This window comes from Fukomys damarensis, unplaced genomic scaffold, assembly GCF_012274545.1.
Source record: "Fukomys damarensis isolate Sample0158 unplaced genomic scaffold, DMR_v1.0_HiC HiC_scaffold_38, whole genome shotgun sequence".
NCBI classification, from domain to species: domain Eukaryota; kingdom Metazoa; phylum Chordata; class Mammalia; order Rodentia; family Bathyergidae; genus Fukomys; species Fukomys damarensis.
In genome coordinates, this window is record NW_022900950.1 from 51860893 (window position 1) to 51875145 (window position 14253).

Genomic DNA, 14253 nt, shown 5'->3' on the forward strand with positions numbered 1-14253 from the left:
CCACTGGGCCCTACTTCTTGTGCCACAGGCTGGTGACCTGCCCCTTAACACGTGGGTCTTTGGGGGACATTTATCCAAATCATAATATTAATTCATTAATGAGTTAAATAGAATGCATATTTATATATAAATTTATTTATATTTGTATGAATTTTTATCTTCTAAAACATTATCCTTTGACAAACACAACTTCCAATTCTAGCTAGAAACTGATGCTTTTTAACTGCTCTAAAACTGAAGCTAGGTCTTGAAAAAAATGGGTATGAGCACATTTCAACAGGTTTAATTCATTCAGCAATTATTTTTTGAATATCTGCTCAATGCCAAACTTTGTTCATTTTAAAAGCTGGGAATTTTTCTGTAGTGAAGAAAATGTCAAAAATTCTTGCCATTAATGAGCTTAAATTCTAGTGAGTATAGACAGATACTAAACAAAACAAACTATAAAACTATATATAATATATAATAATATATAATATGTATCTATTACATTATATAATAATAAGTGGAGAACAATAAATCAGGGAAAAGGCTAAGAACGGGCTGTAATTTTATGCACCTGGTGTCAGGGAGAACATCCTTGTGAAGGTGGCATGACAAGGAGGACTTGAAGGAAGTAGGGGCATGAGTCACAAGGTTTCCTAGGAAAAGTATTGCAGGCAGAGAACACCAAAAGTGCAAAGGTCCTGGGGTAAGAATGACCTTGCGGCTTCGAGGAGTAGTGAGGAGGTTAATGTGGCTTTAGCAGAGTGTACGAGGGAAGGAAATGAGAGCAGAGATGTAATTGGAAGTCAAGTGGTTGTGACACAGCCTTGTAGGTCATTGACCTGGGCTGCTATTCCAGGTGATATGAGGAGGCTACATTAATCTTACTCACACATTTCCAGAGAAATAACTCACAGTTTTGGAAGTTGAGAGTTCCCATGACCTGTTTACAAGCTGGAGAACAAGGAAAGCCAGTGTTGTAATTCAGTCTGAGAACCCGGGGAACTGATGCTATAAATCTTAACCACGTTGCAAGGCCTGGGAACGGAAGGGTAGAGGGGCTGCTGGTGTAAGTTCTATAGTCTGCGGACTCAAGAACCAAGAGAGCTGCGTCCGAGGGTAGGAGGCAATGGCTGTCCCAGTTTAACAAGAGAGAACAAATTTGCCCCTCTTCTTCCTTTTTGTTTTACTTGGGCGGAATATTAGTGAGGGAAATCTTTGCTCATCTAACAATTCAAATTGCTAATCTCTTCCAGAAATACCCTCACAGACATTCCAAGAAATGATGCATCATCAGCTACCTGGGCATCCCTTAGCCCATAAAATGAACTATCACAGGTCACACACTAAAATTTCCTTCTTGATGGAATTAGAAGTCTTATGTATATTTATATGTATTTTTGGTACCAGGAAACTCAGGACCTTGTGCTTTCAAGGCAGGCACAGTGCCACTGAGCTAAATCCCCAGCCCTGGGATTAGAAATTTAAAAAGAACAATTTTAATAGTATAATGGAAACAAAGTCTTTGTAAATAGGGAAGGGTGGAGAGGGTGAAGGGAGGCAGAGGAATGGGGAAAAAATAAGAGCCAAGATTCATCATGTAAAGGTACAAGATCCCAGTGATGAATGCAACTGTACTGTATACCTAAAATGTACCAATAAAACAAAAGAAAAAGAAAAATTTTAATAGAATAACATTTTTCAATGAATTACCAGAGACTGTTTAGCTCTGTTGGAGCCCCTCCCACAGCCCGCCACATGTACACAGGTCCTCAGCCACTCTGCGAAACACTAGTTCCTAGGAATCAGTCCAAGCTTCTTTCCTTGACCTTCACTGCACTTCAGCCTCACAGCTTAAATACTGTGAACTCCTCACATTTTATCCACATGCGCATCAGCCACACCAGACTGCTGTTCATTCCCCACATTTTCTGACTGAACTCAAACATCAGTCCCATTCCCAATGCTCCTTTGACTTCATCAAGTTCCCCACCCTTACTCTCAAAGCAAATAGTACACACCTATCCTCAGGAATAGGGGATAATAAGCTCTTCCTAAATAAACCTGATCCTCATATGATGATTTAAGGTTGCATCTTAATGCTAACTCATACTTCCACAATCATCAGATGTAAACTCCATAAAGCACTGCACTGACGATGAACTTCTCCTGGCCATATAATCTTCGTTAATATTTATTAACCAAAACAAATCTCCCCTGCCTAGAAAGGGAACTGGCCACACTGGTGGATGGCACTCACATGACCACAGTCCTCTTCAGGAGCGTTCGTTGTACTTGCTGTGATGATCTGTTTGTATATCTGCCTCCCCACTCCACTCCCACCCCATCGTCAATAGACGGTGTTTTATGACTCACTGCCTTGATCTATCTTGACCTAACACAGAATTGTGCCTGGCACATAGTAGGTGTTCAATAAGTGTCTGTTAAATTAATTAACATATATTTCATGCTTCTATGACAGAATACCACAGATTGAGTGTATTATGGACAGTAGAAACATATTTGGCTCATGGTTCTGAAGGCTGGGAAATCAAGCAAATAGAGCCAGCATCTATCTGGCGAGGGCCTTCACAGTGAATCATAACATGGGTGAAAGTCAAGCCGGCATGTGGAAGACAGAGAGATATTCTGGCTGAACTCTCTCCCCCACTCCTTTTGTAAATAACTCACTCCCATGATAATGGCTTTAATCCATTTACAAGGGCAGGGCCCTCATGGTCTAATCACCTCTTAAAGGCCACACCTCTTAATACTATCAGTGACACTTTATGGCAATTCAAGGACAATCAAATTTCAACCTGAGTTTTGGAGGAGCCAGTCAAACCACAGTGCCAGAAAAGGCACAGAGATGTGGCTGTATTTTTTAATTCTTCTTTCTTTCTAGTAAAAAGCAGGCAAAATTCTGAAGTTTCCATTTACATTAGGATGATCAACTGCACTTCTCATATCTTGGCTGGGTCAAATCATGACTGACATTTCTCTTAATATGGCTGTGTCAAATTATGTGGTTTACGATTTTTTTTTTTTAATTACTAACGAATACTGTTAGCTCTTCACTGTTGAAATATTTACCACAGTCTGAGTTGTGCTCATACCTTCTCTCTTGGGAGCCCTGGGCAGTGACAGGTGTTACTTAATGCAATTGGAGCTGGGAGTGAGGGAGGAAGTATAATAATCTCCTTTGTCTGGAGTGAAAACTCAGTAAAAATCAGGGGTCTGCACAAATCCACATAGGAGGTAATTAGGCCTTGATTTCCTGACTTTGGCTCGTACATCTCTCCATGCCCTCTGGTGCTGTCCTAATGTTTTAAATCCAAAAAAATTCATAATGTCAAATTGAACATTTGAATTGGTTTCTTTTGAGGTGAATATTTTTCTCTCCCAATGTCTTTTTGATGTTGTGAACAATTTTGGTTCAAAATAATTAAGATAGAAAATTCACCCATAGCACAAAATATTACTCTATAGCTGAGGTTCATCCTCAGGCTGGATTGCACATGCTCACAGCATGGAGTTAAATGACCCTGAAGGCTTTCTCCTATTCTAGGGTGTCACTATCCCAGGCTTTAGAATATCTCCAAAGGAAATCTTTCCTGAATTAAACAGACATGTCTAGTCTACTTGCCAGTGGCTGTCTCAGGATGCTTACTCAGTGCACATAATGTTTCTGGGCAGTCACTCAACCATTCAGATTTCTGTTCTTTTGGAGGAAATATTTCAGAGGTTAAATAATAAAACCACCATAAGGAATTACAAGTCACCTGGGCTATAGAATGCCTTCTTCCTTTCACTTTCTTTGCTGATACATTCACTCATTTCTTCACCCACTTACTGGGATGAATGAAAGACGTGGGAAAGTACCCGATTGCTGCCCTCTGAGACCTTACCATCCTGCCAGTATGTGGATAATTTCAATCGAAGGTGAGGGGAACATCTGTGCAGTATATTTCAAAAATCCCAAGGAGGCACCAAGGATGGTCAGGGAGGAGGTCAAGGAAGTCTTCTTGTAAGAGATGGTGTCTCACATTCAGTGTTCAAATGTGCATATTCATCCAGGAGAGTGAGCGTGTGTAAGAAAGGCAATGTGGCAGGACTGTCCAGTAGCACTGAGGATCCTTTTTGAGAGGATTAGTCATGCATTTAGATGGAGACAGATGGCTCTCTGAGAATGTTCTCCACCTGTGACCAGATGCTTGGGTACAGGTACAGAGAGGGGTGGTGGGTAGGGGGGTGGACTTTTCCATGCGAGTATGAGGAAGGGAATAAAGATGAGGAGGGCACATGTAAAGAGTGATGGTGTTTATGGCCAGTGACTTCTCAACTAAAGACAGAAAGTGCAGCTGAGGGACTTTTATGGTCTGGGTAAGAGATCCAAGGGAGTAAAGGGGTGCTTGAAAGTGAGAATAGGGAGGGGAAGGAATTGGAAGCAACAGTAAGACTTTGGGAGCTGTGCCTGAAGTTGGGTGGAGGATAAGCCTTTGGGGCAGTGAGGGTCAAGAAACTACAGAGCTGAGGATATTGGATGGATTGTGTGTATGTGACCACAGCAAGGAATTGTGGTCTGATGGCATGTGCGGTAGCATTGCTGGTTTCTGAGAAGTGAAGGGAAGTGAGTCATCTGGCCAGCTGGGTGACTAGGGGGTATGTGTGAGAAAGGGCCACTGCTTGAGAAGCCTGCAAGAGAATCAGGTTCCTAAGAAAACAGCTAGGCATAGTCAGCACAAGATGGTGACAGGGATGTGAAGAGACGAGCTTTGGTTCGTGATGTCAGATCATGAGGTCAGTGGGCACAGAGGTTTGGTAGATAGAAAGAGGAGAGACTGCATTGGTATAGGGGTGGACAGAGCTATACAGGGGATAAGGGTGTGGCAATGCCAGGGTAGGGTTTCTGTGTAAACAGAGATGTGAGGTCCTCCTTTGGCCCCACAGCTTTCAGAAATCTTTCCTCAAACTAAAGCTGATTTTCCTTTTTCTTATTCTTTCTTCACCAAAGGCATTGTTTGGCTCTATCCTTCATAGTTTTTTATTCAAAAGCTGTTAGATCCTTGTATTTCATGTCTTTTACAGTTAGATTGTAGCTTCTTCTAGGGTCAGGGCCATGTTGATACCCCCAGTACTGCCAAGGAAAGTCCTGGGTATGTAGTTTAGATGATAAATAAAAAATGGCTCAGTTCCTTGTGCATTTTTTCTTTTAGAGAAGATAACAAATAGAATACCCACCTGTCTTCCCATGCCTCTGTTTTCTTTCTTATAAGTACCAACTTTCCAATGAATTTAGTTTTGTTTAAAGTGCAAAGTGTTCTTGTTTCCTTACAGATTCAAAACCAGAGCTGACACTTACTAGCACTTCCTTTGTGCTGTGCCTCCTGCATCAGCTCATTAAAATTTAATCCTCCCAGTAACCCAATAAGAGAGATACTTTTACTCTCCTCACTTTACAGTTAAGCAAACCAAGTCTGGACAGGGTAAGCAACTTTTCCTACATGTGAGTACATGGCTGGAGGGTGGTAGAGCCCAGTGTCACACTCAGCTCTTCATGAAACCATGGATTGTCCTTTCCATGTGTTCACGAGCAGCCTTCCATTCGCTGGCCAGTGTGGGAGAAGTTCAAGCTGGCTGGGCTAGGTGTGCCGTACTCCTGTCTTCTGAGCAAGCTGGAAGCTGAGCTAACTCTTTCTCTCTCTCTCAGAGGCTGAGCTAACTCTCCTAAGTGCTTAAAGCCTGGGTCTAACAGGCTGCACCTCCACCCCTAGTCTGTGACTCCTTCGCCTCGCCCAAGAAAAATCACCCCACCATATGTCTAGCCAATAAAATATTGCCAATGTTCTCCCTTACTGCATAACCTATAAGAAAGTGCCATGTAATTAAATGCTCCTCCCATGCTCCTCCCCAATGGTTGTCCACATGCAAGCTATATAAGCCTGTGCAGTTCCTAAATAAAGTGAAAGGTTTCAGAAACTTCCCTAGAGTCCGCCTGGTGATTCCACAACTTACCCTCCCAGTCGGAGGGTTCTGAAATGAACTCTGCAGACCAAATAGCAGATGACAACAGGCCACTCTTCTTTTCTTTTAGTGTGAAACAGCAAAAATAAAGCTTATGGAAATGTCACCTGTATGCGATGACTGTTTTTAAACTTTGTTGTAAAGCTTTATTTTTGTTTGGCAAAATTTAAACCACCGTACTTCATGTGGTGACCTTACTATGGTTTGTGACCAAAGGAGCTCTCCCTGTAAAAAGGAAGTCTGGAGTTGATCTTCTGTGGAAAGAATTGCAGGGTGCTCTCATCTACTCTACCAAACTCTATTTCCTGGGATTTGTGAAGGTGTCACCAAAGCCCAGAGGTGCTTCTACCCAAAGTGAACTTTGTGACAAGTGTCAGAGCTGTGGGTCTTTCCAACTGAAAGAGGAATGAATTCAATGTATTTAACAGGTCATTTAAAATCATAGTTTAGTATAATTTTTAAAAATTTGAAGTAAAAAAATTGTCAGCTTGCTCATTATGTTAAGGGTGAATTAATTTGGGAACAGAAATTCCATCAAGTTCAATAGTATTTTTCTGCCTCTATTATTTTGCTGCACATTTTCTATTTCTTTTTATATATGCCTAGAGAAGTTGCATCTGAATTACATTGGTCATATTTGATCTAGTACTATAGGGTAGAGAAATGTTCTAAGTCTCAACCATTCTAGGAAATAGTGTAACTCTTTGATTGTCACAGAATTTCAAGTCACAAATATGCAGCCAGATCCATTTTTTAATTCCAGAGACAGGGCTCTGAATTTCTGAACTTTCTAGAAAAAGAAATGCCACAACACCTTATATTGCAATAAACTCCAGCATCTCACAGATCTGTGATTGCTGTGTTAGTTGTGTTATTGAACTAGAATTGCCAGCATCAGAGAAAGTAGGTCTTTGGATCTTGCTTTCCCTTTGGTGTGGTGACTGCTGTCTCTACGGTTCATTTTCTTGTGGGATGTGTCTCCCAGGAGCAACAACTCAAACATTATCCAGAGCCCATCTGTGTACACAGTGCATAGATAAATGAGCTGATGCAGGCTCTCTGAGAGACTGCTTGTGGCTGGGTCCAAGGTTGCAATTAAGCATTAGGAAAATCTCCTTAGTACCATTGTGAAAGTCAGGCATTGATCTGATGTTGATTGGCACTGGACACCCGAGAGGGCTTGGGTTTTATTTATCCCGTATCAAGCAATTGCAGGTTTACTAGTGGATTGCCAATTCTGAAGTGTAGTAGAGAATGTGGTATCACAAACTATTTGAAACAGGATAGGGCTTGCATCTTTGTATTTTTATGAACTTCTGGTGCATGCCATGGCTTGAGAAACATTTTTCTAAGAGCAAAATTAATTATCCATCTTTTAACATAGTTGGCTTACCAGCCTGATGCTAGGCTTATAACAGCAGTTTTTTTTTCTGGGGGGGGGTTTGAACGTTAAGAAAATTGTTTTTTACTATATCTGGAAGGGAAAAGATAGAAGGTACTGAAAGTACTATCTTCTTACAAGGCAATCGGAAGAAAACCCAAATCATTGATAAGGACAGCTACTTAGCAAACAGAGCTGTCAAGGTTGATAAACGTGCAGCAAATGTAAACCTGCTGGATATGGGAGGTGAAAAAGTTTCACCTTAAAGAAGAATTGTTCTTCAATTTATTTTTCTGCTTTTATTTTTCATGCATGTTTATGCAGAGGTGAAAATAGAAGACTTAAGTACATAGTTTCTGTTTTTGAGTAAACTAATTTGCACTAGTGTGTGAAATTGTGCTAAAGGCATCATCTTCTCAAAGAAACCTATAGCAGTATTGCCCATTCTGGTGAAATCACTGGATAGTCCAAAGGTAGTGTCGTTAGTCAGTAGATGCTGAACTGCAAATCTTTCCAGCTCTCCCTCGTCAAGCTGTGCAGGCTAAATGGCTGTCAACCCTGCTGGGATTTGAACATTTGAACCTACGGTTTGCAGAGCAGGGAGGGATTTCCATATTGTTCTTTGGCTTATATACACTCTTACTGCCTCTTATCTCCGTGACAGGACAGAGCAGGCTACATGTGGGAATTTAAAAAATCAGAACCAAGTGGAAATTTGCTATTATTTTAAAATTCAATTTAATTTTTTTTATTTTTTGTTACCAGGGATCAAACTCGGGCCCTTTCGAGGCAAGTGCAGGAACCACTGAGCTATATCCCTGGCCCAGAAATTTGCTGTTAAATACGCCAAGAGACTGACTCCTCTGTTGGAAAATGTTGACAGTGGCTCAGGAACTACCAAGATTACCATAAACGGAGTTTGTGTTTTTTTAAAAAGTCGTAGGCTTTGAGCATTGCAAAGAAAGCAGTATCTTCAAAATTTAAGCTGTTAAGGGTGGCTTCCTGATGGCTCCTGAAGAACACATGAATCTTCACAAGGGCCTTTTTCTAGGCCAGCCGTTAAAGCTGGGATACCGAATGCTTCCAAACACAGGGGCCCTGTGTTTACCAGCCTGCATATTCTAAACTCGAATTTGTAAACTGGGCAAATATTTATTTGCGGGACAACTGCACAGGATATTTGAAGCCTGGATTGTTGTTAAGAAGGGCAGATGCATAAACATTTCACCTAACGTCAGGGCTTATGTTTAACTACTATGTTTTGAAATGAAAGGCAAGTAGGAGACAACATTAGACAGCTTATTCTCTAAGCAGGCTTCTGCTGGGTCCTCTGTTGCTATAGAAACTGATGTGGGCTCAGAACACCTTCCGGGATCCAACAATGGCTCTCCTGCCACTGTGCTGATCCAAGGCTCACAGTGCTCTAAGCTGACCACTCAGAAATTTAGGACAGCAGGAGGGGAGGGCAAAGACATGTACTGAATTTCTGCTCTGGGCTAGCTGTTTTATAGCTTGATTTCCTAAAAACCTCCCCCAAAACACTTTATGAAGCCAAAAATCTTACCTCCACTTCATGAATGAGGAACCTAAGGCTCTGACCAAGTCATCTGCTCAAATTTAAGTAAGTGGCTGAGCAAGGATTTGAACTCAGATCTGAATGGTTCAAAACCCATGCCATCTCTACTTCTTTATAGTGGAATTGGGATAACTAGAACCAGCCAGATCTGGCTGGAGGACAAAGCTTCCTTTCAGTGAAGCATCTCCTTTCCAGTAGAGCAAAGGAACAGAGCTTCCCCCCCTAGGGGACAGTCTTCCCTGGGGTTGCGGTGTGGCCCAGAACTCAGTGTGTCTTCCTCTTGGGGACAGTTCTCCCCAGCACTATGCCCCCGCTTGCAGACATCAGGAGCAGCAGCAGGGAAAGGATGTGTTCAGGAGCTGGGGGGCCTTCTGTGACTATAGAACTGGGCTTCTAATTGTCCCTATGGTAGGACAATCTTGCTTGTGTAGTCAACTTCCCAGATTATTTTCCAGTCTTCTGATCAGTTCCAGATGTCTCCCCAACAGAATCCTAATCAACGTATTCTCTGCTGAGCTGAGCAGGGTGAGTTTTCTACTGCTTACAAACTGAGACCTCTGGCTGGCCCATTCCTACAGCTGACAGGACACAGGATATAACCCCAACAAATAGGAGGTCACAATTGCCTCTTACTCTGTTCCACTATCCCTCCCCTGAACTCCCATCTCTTATAGTGTAGTGTGTAGGCTCTAGACCCTTCTTGTTCTCTCTCATCAGCTACCTAATTCAGGAATGGGGTCTTGGAATATAATTATCTTAATGTGGAAAGTGTGGTAAGAGCTTTAAATAGATGTTCCTCCCAGGACAATTTGTAGTTGGATGGGCCCATAAGTAAACCCTAAAGGCCAAGGCATGAGTTACATCTGGGGAAACAGTCTCTGGGAAGACTTAGGAGGGATCTCCTTAGGGAAGGGGGTTACTCTCCAGAGCCACCCGTCTTGTGCGTCCAGGGAAATCTCAGCTAGAACTTTAGGTGTAGGGGCTGAATTTGGTCCTGATAGGGAAGGTAGGGTAGGGGAAAGCCAGGGTGAAAAAAACTTCAAATCCTGGAAAGCTTCTCAGGGGGACCCACAGTGAGCTGTGCCAGAAGGTGGGATTTGAGAGAATTCTCTCTTGTAATTCCAGAAAGCCTTCTCTCCTCCAGGTGGTCACATGTCCTGACTGTAAATCACTTCTGTGAGGCCCCAAAAGAATTCATGAACTCACTTGCTCTCTCCCTCTCCCTCTCACCTGCCCCTCTCTTTCGCTGTCTCGCTCTTTCTTTCCTTTTTTAGAGACAGGGTCTTGCTCTGTAGTTCAGGCTATCCTTGAGCTCATTATGTAGCCCAGGCTGGCCTTGAACTTACAGCAATCCTCCTGCTTCAGGCTCCCAAGTGCTGGGATTATAGGCGTGCGCCACCCCACCAACTCCCCAAAAGAGTTCTTGAAAATGTACGGGAGTCATGTTGAGGCGAACACTGTTAAAACTAGGTTTCCATAGTAAGTATATTATTTTGCACTCATCAAGGGGCTCTTGAAGGGCATTGATGAAGACCACAAGGACACTTCACTGTTTCCTTGGGGAGGTCATTGATGCAACCTCAACTCCGTGAGGTAGTGCTAGTGGGGGTATAAAAAGAGATTTCTTTCTGGGGCACCATCGATTACCAGAAGATTTTGAGACTTCCTTGTCGGTCAGATGCCCTTGAAAACTAACTTAACCACTCTGAACTTTAGTTTCTTCTTCTGAAAAATAGGCAAAATGAAAACACCTACCTCAAGCTGCTATAAAGATTCTGAAATAATTCTCTACAAAGGCATTTAAAAGGCAGCAAAAAACTATTCATGCACATCATTCTCATGAAATATCACTTTAATAAAAAATGAATAAGACATTCATGATAAGGAAGCTTCTTCTGCATATACCCTTGAGTTTCTGTTGGCTTTTTTTTAAATTGAGGTTATTGGTACTTTTTAGATATACACTACATTACATTCATCATTGGGATCTTGTACCTTTACATGACAGGTCTTGGTTCTCATTTTTTTCTGCATATCTCTGCCCTCCCTTCACCCCCTCCTCCCTTCCCTATTTACCGAAACTTTATTTCTATTTTTTTGTTTTCTCAGAATTTTTTTCTTTTCCCATATTTCCTTTCCCCTACCCATCCCACTTCCCCTACACCTTTAGCTCTTTTCTTCCTATCTCACATTGTCAATTATACCATTAGGATTTTATGTACTATTATAGTTTTTCACACCAGAGAAACTATTCAGTACTTACACGTGTGACTTATTTATTTCACTTGAGTATATCCTTAATGTGCATCCATTTTCCTATGAATGACTCTAATATCTCATTCTTTATGTCTGAATAGTATTCCATTTTATAGAAAAACCACATCTTCTTTATCCAGTCTCCAACTGATGGGCAATTGGGCTGTTTACAAATTTTAGCTATTATTCTTTTTATTTTTGGAAAGATACCCAGCAGAGGGATGGCTGGGTCAAATGGAACCTCTAATCCTAGTTCTTTGAGGTATCTCCATATTGATTTCAAAAGTGGTTGCATCAGTCTGCACTCCCACCAAAAATGGAGAAGGGTTCCTTCCTTCCCACAACCCCACCAACATTTTTTATTGGTTGATTTCTTGATAGCAGCCATTCGTTGTGTGGTGAGGTGGAATCTCAGTGTTGTTTTCATCTGCATCTCTTGAATTACTAATGATGTGGAACATTTTTTCATATACTCACTTGCTGCTTTTACTTCTTTGTCTGAGAAATGTCTGTTCATTTCAGATGCCCATTTTTGAATTGGGTCTTTATATTTGGGGTGGTCTGATTTTTTTGAATTCTTTATATATTTAGATAATAGTCCTTTGTCTGAGGAGCAGCTGGTAAAATTTTTTCCCACATTGTAGGTTATCTCTTGGTTCTGTTGATGGTTTCTTTTGCAGTGCAGAAGATTTTTAATAAGATGAGATCCAGGTTGTTGATTCTTTCTGCTAGTTCCCATGCTACTGAGGATTTATTCATAAAGTCTTTTCCAATGCCAATGTCTCCAAGAGTTCTGCCTAACTTATCTTCCAGCAAGTTTAGTGTTTCTGTTTTAATATTTAGATCTTTAATCCACTTGGATTTTAGTTTAGTGCATGGTGAAAGATAAGGGTCTAGTTTTAATCTTTGGCAGGTTGAAATCCAGTTTTTCCAACACCATTTATTAAAGAGGCTATCTTTCCTCCAGTAAGGATGGTTGTCTCCTTTGTAAAAGATGAGGTAGTGAGTACATCTGGAGTTGTTTCTGTGTCTTCCAATCTATTCCACTGGTCCTCATGTCTGTTTCTTTGTCAATACCATGTTGCTTTTATCACAGTGGCTTTGTAGTATAGTTTCAAATTGGGACTTGTTATACCCATTGCCATGTCTCTGTTGCGTAGGATGGCTTTTGCTATTCTAGGTTTCTTCTGGTTCCAAATGAATTTTTGGATTATTTTTTCTAGTTCTGTGAAATACACTGTTGGAATTTCTATTGGCATTGCATTGCATCTGTACAGCAGTGGTGGTAGTATGGCCATTTTCACTATGTTGATTCTTCCTACCTAGGAGCAGGGGATATTGAAAATGTAATTAAAAGTTTGCCAATGAAGAAAAGCCCAGGTCCTGATGGATTTATGGGCTGAATTTTACAAGACATTTAGAGAAGAACTACTGCCACTACTCTTTAAACTTTTCAATGAAATTGAAAGGGAAGCAATACTTCCAAATTCATTCCTGGAAGCAAGTGTTACTTTGTTTCCCAAACCAGAGAAAGACCTAACTAAAAAAAGAGAATTACAGTCCAATCTCTTTAATGAACATAGATGCAAAAAATCCTTAATAAGATACTGGCAAACAGAATACAGAGGGTCATCAAGAAGATCATACACCCTAGCCAAGTCATATTTATTCCAGGGGTGTAAGAATGGTTCAACATACATAAATCAATAAATGTAATACACTATATTAACAGAGTCAAGGACAAAAACCATATGATCCTCTCAATAGATGCAGAAAAAGCATTTGACAAAATTCAACACCCATTCATGATAAAAATCCCTGCAAAAAATTGGAATAGATGGTCTATATCTCAATTTAATAAAGGCTATCTATGAAAAACCAACAGCCAACATCATATTAAATGGCCAACAACTGAAAATCTTCACTTTAAAATCAGGAACAAGACAAGGATGCCCATTATCACCACTCCTCTTGATATAGTTCTAGAAACATTAGCCACAGCAATTAGACAAGAGAAAGAAATGAAAGCAATAAAGATAGGAAAGGAAGAAGTTAAACTGTCATTATTTGCTGACGATATGATACTCAACATTTGAAGACCCCAAAAATTCCACCAAAGACTTCTAGACTTAACTGCCACTTTCAGCAGAGTAGCTGGATACAAGGTCAACACTCAAAAATCAGTAGCCTTCTTGTACACAAATAACAGACTCATTGAGAGAGGAATTAGGGAAACAATTCCTTTCACAACAGCATCCAAAAAAATGAAGTATCTAAAAATCAATATAACGAAAGAAGCAAAAGACTTCTACATTGAAAACTACAGCACTCTGAAAAAAGAGATCGAAGAGGATAAAAGAAGATGGAGAGTTTCTGTGTTTTTGTTTCTCTTTCTCTGTTCTGCTCTCCTAGGCCTGCAGCATGAACATGGAACTTTTCATTCTGCTCAGTCTCCATTTGCTCTGTTTGACCTCACAATGGGAATAAGAGGGCTGGAGAGGCTCCAAAAGTAAACCATTAGAAGAGCACACAGAAAGGACTCCTCAGCAGAGGAAGGACACTGCTTTATGAGCTGATTTTTTAAGAAGTGAATTTTTAGAACTGGAATTTCACTGAGGAAAAAGCTGATATGATGGTCAATTTTAAATGTTTGAATAGGATCCCTAGAGGAAAGAGTGGTCGCACTCTCTGTAAGGAGTCCCCTGCTGTGGTTTGAAAATGTCCCCAGATTCAAGTTTTGGAAACAATCCTCAGTGCAACAGTGTTGAGAGGTGAGAGCTTTAAGAGGTCATGAGAGCTCAGCTTTCTCAAATGGATTAGCGCTGTTATCATGAAAGTAAGTTAGTTATCATGGGAGTGGAATTGCGATATAAGCGAATTTGCTCCCTCCCCCACCATGTGATATCTTTTGCCATGTTATGACAGAAGGCCCTCACCGGATGCAGCCCCTCAGTCTTGGACTTCCCAGGCTACAGAACTATAAGCCAAGTAGACTTCTATTCTTTATAAATTACCTACTCTGTAGTATTGT